Raw genomic sequence first — 15,167 nt, 5'->3', positions numbered from 1 at the left:
AGGAACATAATTAAGAAATAAGTTGCAAGTAGTCAGAATGGTATTGTGTAACTCTATGACTGTGTAAAAGGAAGAAGGAGATTTCTAGCTCTGCAACAGAAAAACTGAGCTCTGACCCCTATCCGGATAAAATCTCAAATTAAACAGCACAGGGTTTTGAACCTATCTCTGGTAAATACTATGCACTATTCTGGCACTGTGTAAGAGGAGGTCCGCTGCTGTCACTTTTAATGTGGTACACCAAGGATGTCCAACCTGCGTCTCTCCAGCTGTTGTAAAACTACGATTGCCACCATGCCCTGCTGTGGGCTGATACCTGTAGGCAGTCTGGGCATGCTGGGAGTTGTAGTTTTGCAACAGCTGGAGAGACGCAGGTTGGCTATCCCTGTGGCACACTGATCTGAAACAGAAGACGGGACATATCACGCTCAGCACCTTAGTGATTATTAACTAGGAATCTAGGATGTGACAAAATTTCTGTGTATACTGTTCCCAGCAACCCCATATTCACCTGCCTAAAATTCACAGGAGCAATGTGAACCCTCCGGGCTGCCCGTTTGTCACCAATGCAAACTCAGCAATGCCAATTTATCTCATTACCTTGATCTGGTCTTGCAGAAGCATATCTTGAAGGTACCCAGTTACCTTTATCACTCTAGTCAGATAATTATTGAGCTGCTGGAGCTCACCTGGAGTGAGGAATATCTCTTAGTTACTATGGACGTTGCCTCCTTGTATTCAAATATTTAGCCCCAACTTGGATTCCGGTGTGTGGCCAGATACCATAACAACCATCCTGACACCTTCAGAAGAGCAGCTGTTCCTAATTCAGAGCCTTCAGCTTGTAGTGACAAATAATTTCTTTACGTACTGTATGGCGGAAAAACCTTCCATCGGTGCCTTGGGACCGCCGTGGGCAGCAAGGTCGCACCAGCTTACGGTAACCTTTTTATAGGAGAATTTGAACAGATATATGTTTGGGAGAATGTTGCCTAATTTGCATTACCCATAATTTCAGGCAGCTTATTACTTCTACGCATAAAAAAAAAAAAAAAGACAGTAATAGTTTTTCAAGTCATCATTTCAAAAAATGGCTAGTTAATAGCCCTTTTAGTCAGTTTAAAAAGATATGGAAAAATTGCACCGAGGACCAATCATTTGAACAACAAGCCTATATCCTGAGGAAGAGTTTTTGAGAAGTGCTATCCATCTATTATTATTATTATTATTATTTATTAAAGCGCCATTCATTCCATAGCGCTGTACATATGAAAAGGGGTGTACATACATAATACAGACAAGTGCACTAAGCATGAACAAGACGAGTTACAAACTGGTACAGAAGGAGAGAGGGCCCTGCCCGTGATCTAGTCTAATAGATGATGCCCTGAGAAAAACAACGCATCTCAGTCAACGGCAATGACTACTACCTAGGGTTAAAATTGGAGAAGAACCTGAGCATTACATTAGGACCAAAAATTTCCTGACTGTATATCACCAAATATCCCCAAATAAAAAGCATATTGAAGAAACCATACTACTGAAAGATTCATCTCTCAGTAAAGCCTCTCTGATCGCCCTACTGTCATTTAGAATAAGAGCACCTACCATCAAGAATATATTGGACCCAAGCGATTAAGACAGCATACCAACATTCCAACTACGTCCATGGGCCTCAGAGTAGGAAGCTATTGTTGTGGGAGCAGGGCCTGGACAAGGTATTTTGCGTCCTCCCCTTCTCCATCATTTGAATCAAGCTAATGTGACTCTACTTCCTAATATAGAGATTTAGACACATTTTAAAAGAAACAGTCATGGGCATAACAAATGTAAATTCAGTGGCTCACTGGTGATGTTTCCACAGTTTTGAGTTGTTCATGTTCTTTTTCTTCTACATTTGGTCCAGACCATCATGACAATTTCTCCTAAAGGCGGCAAAACTCATTGCTCATACATCTATAGCCAGGGCTGTGCAACCTCCACTTTCACATAAGAAGACATGAGAATTAATAAATGGAACATAGTAGATATCCTCTATAGCAAATAAACCCCCTATCCAGCTACTCCTTTTAACACTGCCATCCTGTATTTTCCACCAAGACTATGTCTGCTGCTGCCCCCATTACTGTACTAACAGTGCTGCCACTGACCTGACCTGAAACAAAAGTGCCTAAGGATGCAGGTACAGAACTAGAAAAGTATGGGCCTTAAAGCAGACTTTAGGCATCAAACCCCAGAACAGATTCAAACCCCAGACCAGAATTAAACTTAATGGGGTTGTTATGTAGTTTTATACATGGCTTAGAATGTTATAAAATACTGGTAATAAATCTAGTGATACCTTACTGATCCCCTCCACTTGCTTTTCAGTCACTGGCTGCAGCGGTCAAATGTCCAAGTCGATAGGGACTTGGAAGTACAGAGGCCAGCAAGGATGCAGGAAGCATCAGGCATTAGGGTCCATTCAGCCGTCCGTAGTGTTTTGCAGTCCACAAATTGCGGACCGCAAAAAACTGACACCGCACATCGCCGGCACTATATAGAGGATTCCTATTCTTGTCCGCAGCTGCGGACAAGAATAGGACATGCTCTATTTTTGTGCACAGCCGCGGACCAGAAGTTCGGGGCTGCAGACCGGAAATGCGGATGCAGACAGCACACTGTGTGCTGTCCGCATCTTTTCCGTCCCCATTGAAAATGAATGGGTCCACCCGTTCCGCATAATTGCGGAACAGATCTGGACCCATCATGCGGACGTCTGAATGGACCCTAAAAACTAGAAACAAGAGGTATACTGGATCTACAGACTTCCTCAATGAAGTAGTTGAGATAGTCATATGAAAGGAGAGAGGCAATATTAGGAGCATATTAAGGCACATATACCGTTTAATAATTTTACCTATTTTATTTAACGTGCCCCCCCAACACATATATACTGTATACACTGCTCAAAAAAATAAAGGGAACACTTAAACAACACAATGTAACTCCAAGTCAATCACACTTCTGTGAAATCAAACTGTCCACTTAGGAAGCAACACTGAGTGACAATCAATTTCACATGCTGTTGTGTAAATGGGATAGACAACAGGTGGAAATTATAGGCAATTAGCAAGACACCCCCAATAAAGGAGTGGTTCTGCAGTTGGTGACCACAGACCATTTCTCAGTTCCTATGCTTCCTGGCTGATGTTTTGGTCACTTTTGAATGCTGGCGGTGCTTTCACTCTAGTGGTAGCATGAGACGGAGTCTACAACCCACACAAGTGGCTCAGGTAGTGCAGCTTATCCAGGATGGCACATCAATGCGAGCTGTGGCAAAAAGGTTTGCTGTGTCTGTCAGCGTAGTGTCCAGAGCATGGAGGCGCTACCAGGAGACAGGCCAGTACATCAGGAGACGTGGAGGAGGCCGTAGGAGGGCAACAACCCATCAGCAGGACCGCTACCTCCGCCTTTGTGCAAGGAGGAACAGGAGGAGCACTGCCAGAGCCCTGCAAAATGACCTCCAGCAGGCCACAAATGTGCATGTGTCTGCTCAAATGGTCAGAAACAGACTCCATGAGAGTGATATGAGGGCCCGACGTCCACAGGTGGGGGTTGGGCTTACAGCCAACACCGTGCAGGACGTTTGGCAAATTCGCCACTGGCGCCCTGTGCTCTTCACAGATGAAAGCAGATTCACACTGAGCACATGTGGCAGACGTGACAGAGTCTGGAGACGCCGTGGAGAACGTTCTGCTGCCTGCAACATCCTCCAGCATGACCGGTTTGGCATTGGGTCAGTAATGGTGTGGGGTGGCATTTCTTTGGAGGGCCGCACAGCCCTCCATGTGCTCGCCAGAGGTAGCCTGACTGCCATTAGGTACCGAGATGAGATCCTCAGACCCCTTGTGAGACCAGATGCTGGTGCGGTTGGCCCTGGGTTCCTCCTAATGCAAGACAATGCTAGACCTCATGTGGCTGGAGTGTGTCAGCAGTTCCTGCAAGACGAAGGCATTGATGCTATGTACTGGCCCGCCCGTTCCCCAGACCTGAATCCAATTGAGCACATCTGGGACATCATGTCTCGCTCTATCCACCAACGTCACGTTGCACCACAGACTGTCCAGGAGTTGGCAGATGCTTTAGTCCAGGTCTGGGAGGAGATCCCTCAGGAGGCCGTCCGCCACCTCATCAGGAGCATGCACAGGCGTTGTAGGGAGGTCATACAGGCACGTGAAGGCCACACACTACTGAGCCTCATTTTGACTTTTTTTAAGGACATTACATCAAAGTTGGATCAGCCTGTAGTGTGTTTTTCCACTTTAATTTTGTGTGTGACTCCAAATCCAGACCTCCATGGGTTGAAAAATTTGATTTCCATTTTTTTATTTTTGTGTGATTTTGTTGTCAGCACATTCAACTATGTAAAGAACAAAGTATTTCAGAAGAATATTTAATTAACTCAGATCTAGGATGTGTTATTTTTGTGTTCCCTTTATTTTTTTGAGCAGTGTGTATATATATATATATATATATATATATATTCAATTATTGGTAATGGATTTGATTATAATATTTATTTCTGCATCTTACATTTACCAAACATTATTTCAAAATAGAAATCTATTTATCAAATATCTTTCCTTCATTTTCAGGTAATATACTGTCCCCAGGTGGCCAATTTTATTAATGCAGACTAGAATAGTACTTGTCTTATTACAACCAAGAGAGATTCTCCTTCGAGTGAGTCTAAATGAATATTAATAGAGATAATATTTTTAATATCATCTTACAAAAAGTTATTTTAACCATTCAAATGTACTTCTTATCGTCACAAATTACGAAAACTGTATTGCGTTATTATTCTATCATTATGTTTGCATCCGCTGAGAAGCTGGGTGCGAAATGCCCCGCTTTCTCCTTTTACCACCAATAGCTTTTTTATACTTGCCTTGCTAGTTTCTCAGCTATGTTGCTTGTGAATCTGACGAAGGGGACAGTTTGTCCCTGAAATGCATTATTCTCTCTACAACAAAGCCTAATTACAGCAATCATCCTTATGGGTATTCAGCAGCACCACATCCATTTTTACCTACTTGCATCTCCTAAAAAGCCTTTAAAGATAACACATGACATTTAACATGCAGTCTGCAGACTGCGGCACTCCCATTCATTGGTCACGGGCGTTGATAGGTTAAAACATTCGGGGCCTGGGCACCTGATGTTTTGTTCCAGTCCCTGAATGTCCTGCCTGCCTGCTAGATACAACTTTATACAATTGAATCTAATGCACTGAAGGACCTGTGGTGACATCACAGGTCATGTGACCAGCAAAACAGGCAGTTATGGGTGAAGGACCTGCGATGATGTCACTATCATGTGACCAGTGCAGGAGAAGACTGCAGTGAGGAGGAGAAGTCCTGGGGGAAGAAGCAACATATTAATAAATGCAAATGAACAGGAAAAGCGCACACATCCATTTGGAACAAGAGCTCGTGGCCTGTGCAACTGCAGTTGGGACAGCAGCATTGACAGAGCCAAGGACAGGTAAGTAGTAATGAAACCAAATTTCTTCCACAGGTCCACGGAACACGTGTATTTCTCAGGATACCTGGAGAATCCTTTTAAGAATTTGCCTAAAATCGCACAGCCATTAGCAGTTCGCAAATTATCCTCTTTACTACTTTCTATCAGAAATACTCATATTGGGCGTATTTGTGTCGCAAAAGTTATTTGTGTCGCAATCTGTGACTTTTCTCTGCTCACGCCAGGTCTAAAAGAGTGGGTGTGTCGTGGGCAGGGTAGGCGGCGGGGCGGCAGGCGCTGTTTTAGGCGTAGAAAATGGTCTAAATGTAAGACAGCAAGGAAGCTGGCGTAGATTTAGACCGGTGCTGGTTACGCCGAAGTAATGGAAAGGCCGGCCCCTCTACATAAGTTTGACGGATTATTGATACATAGTAAAGCATTTACAGTCTATGGACGTCACAGGCACAAGTAAAACACAAAGATCTAAATAAATTTACATTCCATGAAAAAAAATACAAAAGTAATAAAAATCAAAGTGTATTTTAGATATACTGTATATCATGGTGCTAATGAGAGCTACACACTGTACATTACACTGGAAAGTGCATGGCATAAAAAAAAAGCAAAAAAAAGCAATAGTTTTACTTTCTTTCCCATTCCTTTCCCAGTTCAATTCACACAATAATGGAAAATGACCGCCACACAACCATTTTCAGTACCATTGCAGACTATGGGGCCATTCACTTGGCTGTGTTTTTAGCGGCCATCAAAAAATAGGACATGTCCTATTTTTTGTACATTTAGATATTTTGATAGCCAGACGGACCCCTTTGAAATCAATAGGCCAATTTTTAACTGCCTTTTAGACAGAAGTGCGCAGGTACATGAGTGAGTCGCACGGAAGGCAGGGAGTTAAAAAAATATTTAACAAGAATTTGGGGACATATACCGTTGACCATTTTCGATTGTATTTAGCATATTTATTAAGACCAGTGTTTTAGACGCCGCTCTTAATAAATGCAGTTCTGTTCTGCACGCTGTGTTGTGTGCTAAAGTGCGCATGTTCATGCACGTGAGGCCGAAAAATATATGTATTCCGTATTTGTTTATGGTAGCGTTAGGGTGGACCCCCAAAAATTAATTCCACTGGTGGGCCCTAGGCACCCCAGTCCGACACTGATTCAGACAACCCCTTTAAGTCTCTGCTCATTCTGGCCTTAGGAGTCCAGTTTATGCTCCTACCCTGTGATTCACAGTTATCTGTTTACGCACACTCACAGAGTGAGGGTTGTCATTTATTCATTGAGACCACCCACCTTACGCCCAAGCATAGAAAGCAGGGGTTTTAACCTATAAGGTACAACTTATTCTGTGTCTTTTCCCCTTGAACCTATATATCAATTTGTTCAGCTCCTCTTACCTGTAGATTAAACATCATTTTCTTGATGACAGGTTCCATTTAAGCTGGCCATAAACATTAGATAAATGTTGGCTGTACCCATTGATTTACGTAGGACTGGCCAAAGGTGGGATCCGCACCTATCAGACATTTTAGGGCATTAACCAATGCTCTAACAATGACTTCAAATCGATATCATACTAAATCTTTCATTAGTGAATTCGGCCTTACAGTAAATTTGCAAAAATGACCTTGAATGGTCAAATGATGGCTTGAGGATGGCCGTTTGATTGTAAGACAGGCCAGTGTATAAAAGTTGTATAGACAAAGATTCTACGACATCAGACCATGTAGTTCAAAGACAATTCACCCCAAAAATTGCACTATTATACCATGTTATTGAGCTCATATTTAAAAGACATGTTACCCCAAACATTGCATTGTTATATCGGTGGAAAAAAAAGAGAACAAAGACAGAGGCAGCACATCGTGTGTAGAATCGGTAGGATGGATGAGTGGGTGCATTATCTTCACCGCTCTATATGTTGTGAAAATCACGACACCTTGAAAGCCAGCTGTATTTTTATCCCACACAGCGAACATTCATGTCGGGGCAGCAGCCTCAGTTTCTCTGTCGACTTCACGATGTATGAGCCCGCCGCAAGCTTGGATCAGAAGAATAAGAGAAGAAACAGACCCAAATTCTCAACCCTTTTCCCAGAGGACTTCTTAGGCAGGTAGCTATAAAATGTAGTTTCTTTATTGTCAATGCATTTTGAGAGAAGAAAGCCCTCTTCACAAGGCACATTTACATGCATGTGAAAAACCGTGATACTGAAAGCATAGTTCAAGGACATTTTTATATTTTTGTTACATCCATGTTATTAACTCATAACCACGTCAGACTGTGTAGTTCAAAGACATTTAACTGCAAAAATAACAATTTTAAACCTGTATCATTGAACAATTAGTTCAAAGACATTTTACTAGAAAAAAATGCATTATTACCAAAGTAAATTGTCAATACCAGTGTCTAATGTTTTTGTAGAAGGGAAGGGACATTTAATTGCACCTCTTTCTTCAAAAGATGGCAGCAGCAGCGTTTCTCAGGGGGGGGCAGACTCTATTGGAGTTGTGATAAGTCCACCGTCAGATGGTCGGATGCATATATAGTGGAGTGAAAAAAGTAAGTATCACAGACCAGCACCACTAAAACATAACTTTTAATAATAGTTCTAAAAAGTAACATCGTATCACCCCCTATAACCCATAGGAAATTCAGTATTGTGTAAAAGAGGAGGAAATATTTATCCCTAATCCTCTCCCTATTCCTATTGGGTCCCTACCTAAGAATAGCCGCCCCTTGTCAGGAGCCTCCTGGTCACCCTATTGAGTCCCTGACACAGAAAAGAATACCATCACCATAGTGCCCAAATGCTCATAGATGTCCAGTAATCAAGTCCAAGTCAAAAGGTTATATTAGTCACACCTTACTAAATTGCCATTCTTCGATACGGCATATTACACTTCAAAAAAATAAAAATAAATAAAATACACTGATATAATAAAAATGATTTTTAACAGATATATCCACTTAGGTCCCGCTACACACAACGCGTTTCGCTGTGCCAATCAGGCACTAGCTCATCAGGGGACAAAGTTCAAATGGGAATATGTCCATGTAGATAAATATAAAAATGTGGTTAGAAAATAAAGAAATACAAAATAATAATAAGATATCATAGATAAAGCATAAGTGTCGACAGCCAATGATATAAGTAACCCTAATGTGACCATATCAACCTTATCAGGAGACCCCCCTAATAGCTCCAGATAATCGGTATATGAGTCTCAAAGGTTAATAAACAAATATACTTTGAGCCTGACCACTAGGGCCCTATACTTGCGCATATGTAGCAGTTCTTATGGTGAGATCGCGGTCCCAACATGAGGGCTGATGGTGCTTCGGTAATCCTGGGGGGCCCCTGTAGCACAAAATGGGGTTACCGCGCAGTAGCAGATGTAAAAGCCGGGCCTCTGTATGGATCCATGGGGGGAGGGGCCAGAGCCTGAAAAACAGGGTCTGGGTCTAGGGGCATGCGGGTGAGAATGGCAAGCTATATGCTTGCTTCCTTAAGTAATAATAGGGGTATCCTTACATCAAGCAATCTGATGATTACTGGATAGCCATGCTTTTAGACCCTTGCTATCAAAGCAAAATAGGGAAATGTTTTCCTGTTTTCTGAAAGGGAGGCCAAATTACTTTATTACCAGCTTGTGGTGAGCAGAGGCCTGCCACCCATGTGTCTGACCAGGTGACCCCTTTCCACCCTCAGCAGTCACCCACACCCCGCTATCTCATGTCTCTATAATAAGCAGAAGAAGCCACAGCAGCCAGTTCAGTATCATCAGCATGATGGAAATATTTTTCCATGTGCTGCGCCAGGCTGGCCCTAATCAGTGAGACAGAGACGTGCTAACTGAACACCTAGGGTCAGTCCTATCTGGTCTCTGGCCGTTCTCCGGCGGATGTTCCCTTTATCCTACGGACTTCTGGCCAGGCAGATTGGAACAGTGGCTGGAACTAGTCCAGTATGCTCACTCTGTTCTCTCTTGCCCAGCCTCCAGTGGCATCACAGAGAGGGTTTTCAGCACAGCAGGTGGCATTGTGACTCACAGACAAAGTTGTCCTCCACCAGTGTCAAAAACATTACTTTTGTCAAAATGAATAAGACATGACGTGAATCCATGAGGATTTTCACATACTTCCAGCTGAGACCGATGAAGAGATCTGCCCTTGCCACTGGCGCTGTTTGTATCCTGTCATCATGTTTCATAATGTATGGATGCCACTGCTGCTGCCATCATGACACTGCCACTGTCTGTCCGCCTACCATTATGTTTCATGCCGTATGGATGCTGCTGCTTCTGCCGTCATGCCGCTGCCTGCCTCCTCACCATTATGTTCCTTACTGTATGGCTGCTGCTGCCACCACTGCAGCTGTTACTCTCTACTGCTAATCCACCTGTTCACCAGACATCTGCCCCATTAAGGCATAATTTGTAGACGCCTGGTCCCAACAAGCCAATGTTGTTGTTTTTTTATAACACTGTCTGTTTAACCCCTTAATGCAAAATGGCGTGCATGTACGGCGGGGGAGGCTGTACCAGAACGCATTACGCCGTACATGCACAGCGGGCTGATCGGGCGGGTGCAGGAGCTGCGCCCGCCCGATCACTGCAGGGGTCCAGTAGTCCCTGGCAGCCGGGCCCCTGCTGTATCCACCGACATCGCATACAGTGATGCCGGCGGATTATACCTTCTATGCCGCGGTCAGCGCTGACCGCGACATAGAAGTGGTTTGCGGCAGGTGAAAGAGTGCATCGGGTCCCCGCGCTGCTGGTCCGCGGCTCCAGAAAGAAAATAGAACATGTCCTATTCTTGTCCGCAAAAATAGGCAGTTCTATGGGGGTGCTGGCCGGGTGTATTACGGATCCGCAATTTGCCGATCCACAATACACTACTGACGTGTGAATGGACCCTAATCCACTAACAGGCAATGCATTACAATGCAGATGTATTGTAATGCATTGCAGAGGGGATCAGACCCCCAAAAGTTGAAGTCCCAGAGTGGGACAGAAATAAAGTTTTAAAAAAAAGGTAAAAAAAAAAAATAATAATAATTTTGTTTCAAGTAAAAAAAAAGCTCCTTGCCCCTGATTTTATAATAAAAAATAGAAAAAAAACACACATATTAGGTATTGCCGCATCCGTAAGGACTGGCTATATAAATATATCACATGATCCACCCCGTCTGATCAAAAAAGCCATCACAAAAAGTGTAATAGCAAGCTATCAAAACGTCATACGCACCCCAAAATTATACCAAACAGTAATCTCATCCCGCAAAAATGATACCCTAGCTAAGACAATCACCCAAAAAAAAAAATGGCTCTCAGACTTTTTGTTTCAAAAATGATATCAGTGTATAAAACTTAAATAAATAAAAAAAAGTTTATATATTAGGTATCGCCATGTAACGACCTTCTCTATAAAAATATAACATGACCTAACCCCTCAGATGAACGCTGTCAAAAAAACTATTTTTTTGTCACCTTACATCACAAAAAGTGTATCAAAAAGGTGTAAGCACCCTAAAATCGTACCAATCAAACCGTCATCTCATACCGCAAAAAATGAGCCCCTACCTAAGACAATTTCCCCAAAAAACTATGGCTCCCAGAATATGGAGACCCCTCAGATGAACACCGTAAAAAAATAAATGGTGTCAAAAAAGCCTTTTTTTGTCACCTTACATTACAAAAAGTGTAATACCAAGCGATCAAAAAGTCATATGCACCCTAAAATAGTACCAATCAAACCATCATCTCATACCAAAAAAAAGGAGCTCCTACATTAAACAGTCGCCCAAAAAATAAAATAAAAGCTATGGCTTTCAGAATATGGCTTTAAAAAATATTTTTTTTCAAAAATGCTTTATTATGTAAAACTGAAACAAACAACCCAAAAAATATCATATTTGGTATTGTCACATCCGTAACAACCTGCTCTATAAAAATACCACATGATCTAACCTGTCAAATGAACATTGTAAATATCAAAAAATATAAACTGTGCCTAAACAGCAATTTTTTTGTTACCTTGCCTCACAAAAAGTGTAATACAGAGCAACCAAAAATCATATGTACCCTAAAATAGTACCAACAAAACTGCCACATTATCCCGTAGTTTCCAAAATGGGGTCTTTTTTTGGAGTTTTTACTCTACGGGTGCATCAGGGCGTCTTTAAATGTGACATATGGTTTTTGACAGATTTCACTGGTATAATTTTAACTTGCCATGGCATTCCTTTCCTTCTGTGCCCTGCCGTGTGCCCGTACAGCAGTTTACGACCACATATGGGGTGTTTCTGTAAACTACAGAATCAGGGCAATGAGAGAGAGATGCAAAAATAGACTACTATAGAGACATGCTGTGCAGTCAGTTGGTCGCTGCCTACCAGCGCCATCGCCTGTCCTCAGGAAGGTCTGACCAGGGGGATGGACCCTCAGCGCTCACGCTCCCCTGCCATGACTGGTTGGGGGGGGCAGGAGCAGCATCAGCTCCATATGCAGCAACTTCAGTCTGAACTCTATGATGAGCAGTTTTCTTTGGCCTCCTACTAAAGAAATGCCACTGTGCCTTGCTATCACACTGCTGTTTTTTGGTTCTGCTACCATCTTGCGCTGTATGCCACTGTCCCCACTCACCAGTCATAGGACCACTATTGTCACTGCCACTGCTGCTGCTGCCACCCTCCACACTCTGTCATGGGGCCACTCAACCAAGGCAATGCTGGCTCCAGATGAGTTGACTGATAACTTTTATTGTGTGTCTGTTAACGCGTTTCCGGGATAGAGCGGCCCCTTTCGTCAGACCAAGAGCAGTTATAAGTATAGGTGAGTAGACACATTAAAAGGCAAAAGGAGGGGGGGGTGAGGGCAGACAGGGAGCAGAGGAATGGCAAAGGAAGTATTTCAAGTAATACACAGTAGCATCTGTAAATCAATACATAGAATGAATAGAGATTAAATGTAAAGCCATACAGTGTTAAATAGAATAACGTATTGAATATATACAATGAATAACACACAAAAATAGACACCACAATAAATTAGATAAAATCACAGTCATCTAATCAATGAAATAAATACAAACCGGATTCCAAAAAAGTTGGGACACTATACAAATCGTGAATAAAAACTGAATGCAATGATGTGGAGGTGCCAACTTCTAATATTTTATTCAGAATAGAACATAAATCACGGAACAAAAGTTTAAACTGAGAAAATGTACCATTTTAAGGGAAAAATATGTTGAATCAGAATTTCATGGTGTCAACAAATCCCCAAAAAGTTGGGACAAGGCCATTTTCACCACTGTGTGGCATCTCCCCTTCTTCTTACAATACTCAACAGACGTCTGGGGACCGAGGAGAAAAGTTTCTCAAGTTTAGAAATAGGAATGCTCTCCCATTCTTGTCTAATACAGGCCTCTAACTGTTCAATCGTCTTGGGCCTTCTTTGTTGCACCTTCCTCTTTATGATGCGCCAAATGTTCTCTATAGGTGAAAGATCTGGACTGCAGACTGGCCATTTCAGTACCCGGATCCTTCTCCTACGCAGCCATGATGTTGTGATTGATGCAGAATGTGGTCTGGCATTATCTCTTCCCTGAAAGAGATGACGTCTGGATGGAAGCATATGTTGTTCTAGAACTGAATATATTTTCCTGCATTGATGGTGCCTTTCCAGACATGCAAGCTGCCCATGCCACACGCACTCATGCAACCCCATACCATCAGAGATGCAGGCTTCTGAACTGAGCGTTGATAACAACTTGGGTTGTCCTTGTCCTCTTTGGTCCGGATGACATGGCGTCCCAGATTTCCAAAAAGAACTTCGAATCGTGACTCGTCTGACCACAGAACAGTCTTCCATTTTGCCACACTCCATTTTAAATGATCCCTGGCCCAGTGAAAACGCCTGAGCTTGTGGATCTTGCTTAGAAATGGCTTCTTCTTTGCACTGTAGAGTTTCAGCTGGCAACGGCGGGTGGCACGGTGGATTGTGTTCACTGACAATGGTTTCTGGAAGTATTCCTGAGCCCATTCTGTGATTTCCTTTACAGTAGCATTCCTGTTTGTGGTGCAGTGTCGTTTAAGGGCCCGGAGATCACGGGCATCCAGTATGGTTTTACGGCCTTGACCCTTACGCACAGAGATTGTTCCAGATTCTCTGAATCTTCGGATGATGTTATGCACAGTTGATGATGATAGATGCAAAGTCTTTGCAATTTTTCGCTTGGTAACACCTTTCTGATATTGCTCCACTATCTTTCTGCGCAACATTGTGGGAATTGGTGATCCTCTACCCATCTTGGCTTCTGAGAGACACTGCCACTCTGAGAAGCTCTTTTTATACCCAATCATGTTGCCAATTGACCTAATTAGTGTTAATTGGTCTTCCAGCTCTTCGTTATGCTCAAATTTACTTTTTCCAGCCTCTTATTGCTACTTGTCCCAACTTTTTGGGGATTTGTTGACACCGTGAAATTTTGAATCAACGTATTTTTCCTTTAAAATGATACATTTACTCGGATTAAACGTTTGATCTGTCATCTACGTTCTATTACAAATAAAACATTGACATTTGCCATCTCCACATCATTGGATTCAGTTTTTATTCACAATTTGTTTAGTGTCCCAACTTTTTTGGAATCCGGTTTGTAAAATAAAATCATGGATAGTGGTACAGAATTCATAATTAGTGACATAAAGAATTAGTAGTTTGAATACAATCTCTTCTCTCTTCTGCCCTGATCTGGATGTAAATCACTACAATGACACCCTCAGAAGCACCCTGGACAAAGTAGCACCCTTTACCCTCAGAACCTCCAAACACAGAGCAAAGCAGCCCTGACTTACAGTCGTGGCCAAAAGTTTTGAGAATGACACAAATATTAGTTTTCACAAAGTTTGCTGCTAAACTGCTTTTAGATCTTTGTTTCAGTTGTTTCTGTGATGTAGTGAAATATAATTACACACACTTCATACGTTTCTAAGGCTTTTATCGACAATTACATGACATTTATGCAAAGAGTCAGTATTTGCAGTGTTGGCCCTTCTTTTTCAGGACCTCTGCAATTCGACTGGGCATGCTCTCAATCAACTTCTGGGCCAATTCCTGACTGATAGCAACCCATTCTTTCATAATCACTTCTTGGAGTTTGTCAGAATTAGTGGGTTTTTGTTTGTCCACCCCCCTCTTGAGGATTGACCACAAGTTCTCAATGGGATTAAGATCTGGGGAGTTTCCAGGCCATGGAACCAAAATGTTAACGTTTTGGTCCCCGAACCACTTAGTTATCACTTTTGCCTTATGGCACGGTGCTCCATCGTGCTGGAAAATGCATTGTTCTTCACCAAACTGTTGTTGGATTGTTGGAAGAAGTTGCTGTTGGAGGGTGTTTTGGTACCATTCTTTATTCATGGCTGTGTTTTTAGGAAAAAACTGTGAGTGAGCCCAGTCCCTTGGATGAGAAGCAACCCCACACATGAATGGTCTCAGGATGCTTTACTGTTGGCATGACACAGGACTGATGGTAGCGCTCACCTTTTCTTCTCCGGACAAGCCTTTTTCCAGATGCCCCAAACAATTGGAAAGAGGCTTCATCGGAGAATATGACTTTGCCCCAGTC

This window comes from Bufo bufo, chromosome 10 (genome assembly GCF_905171765.1).
Source record: "Bufo bufo chromosome 10, aBufBuf1.1, whole genome shotgun sequence".
NCBI classification, from domain to species: domain Eukaryota; kingdom Metazoa; phylum Chordata; class Amphibia; order Anura; family Bufonidae; genus Bufo; species Bufo bufo.
Note: the sequence above shows the minus strand (reverse complement) of the source record.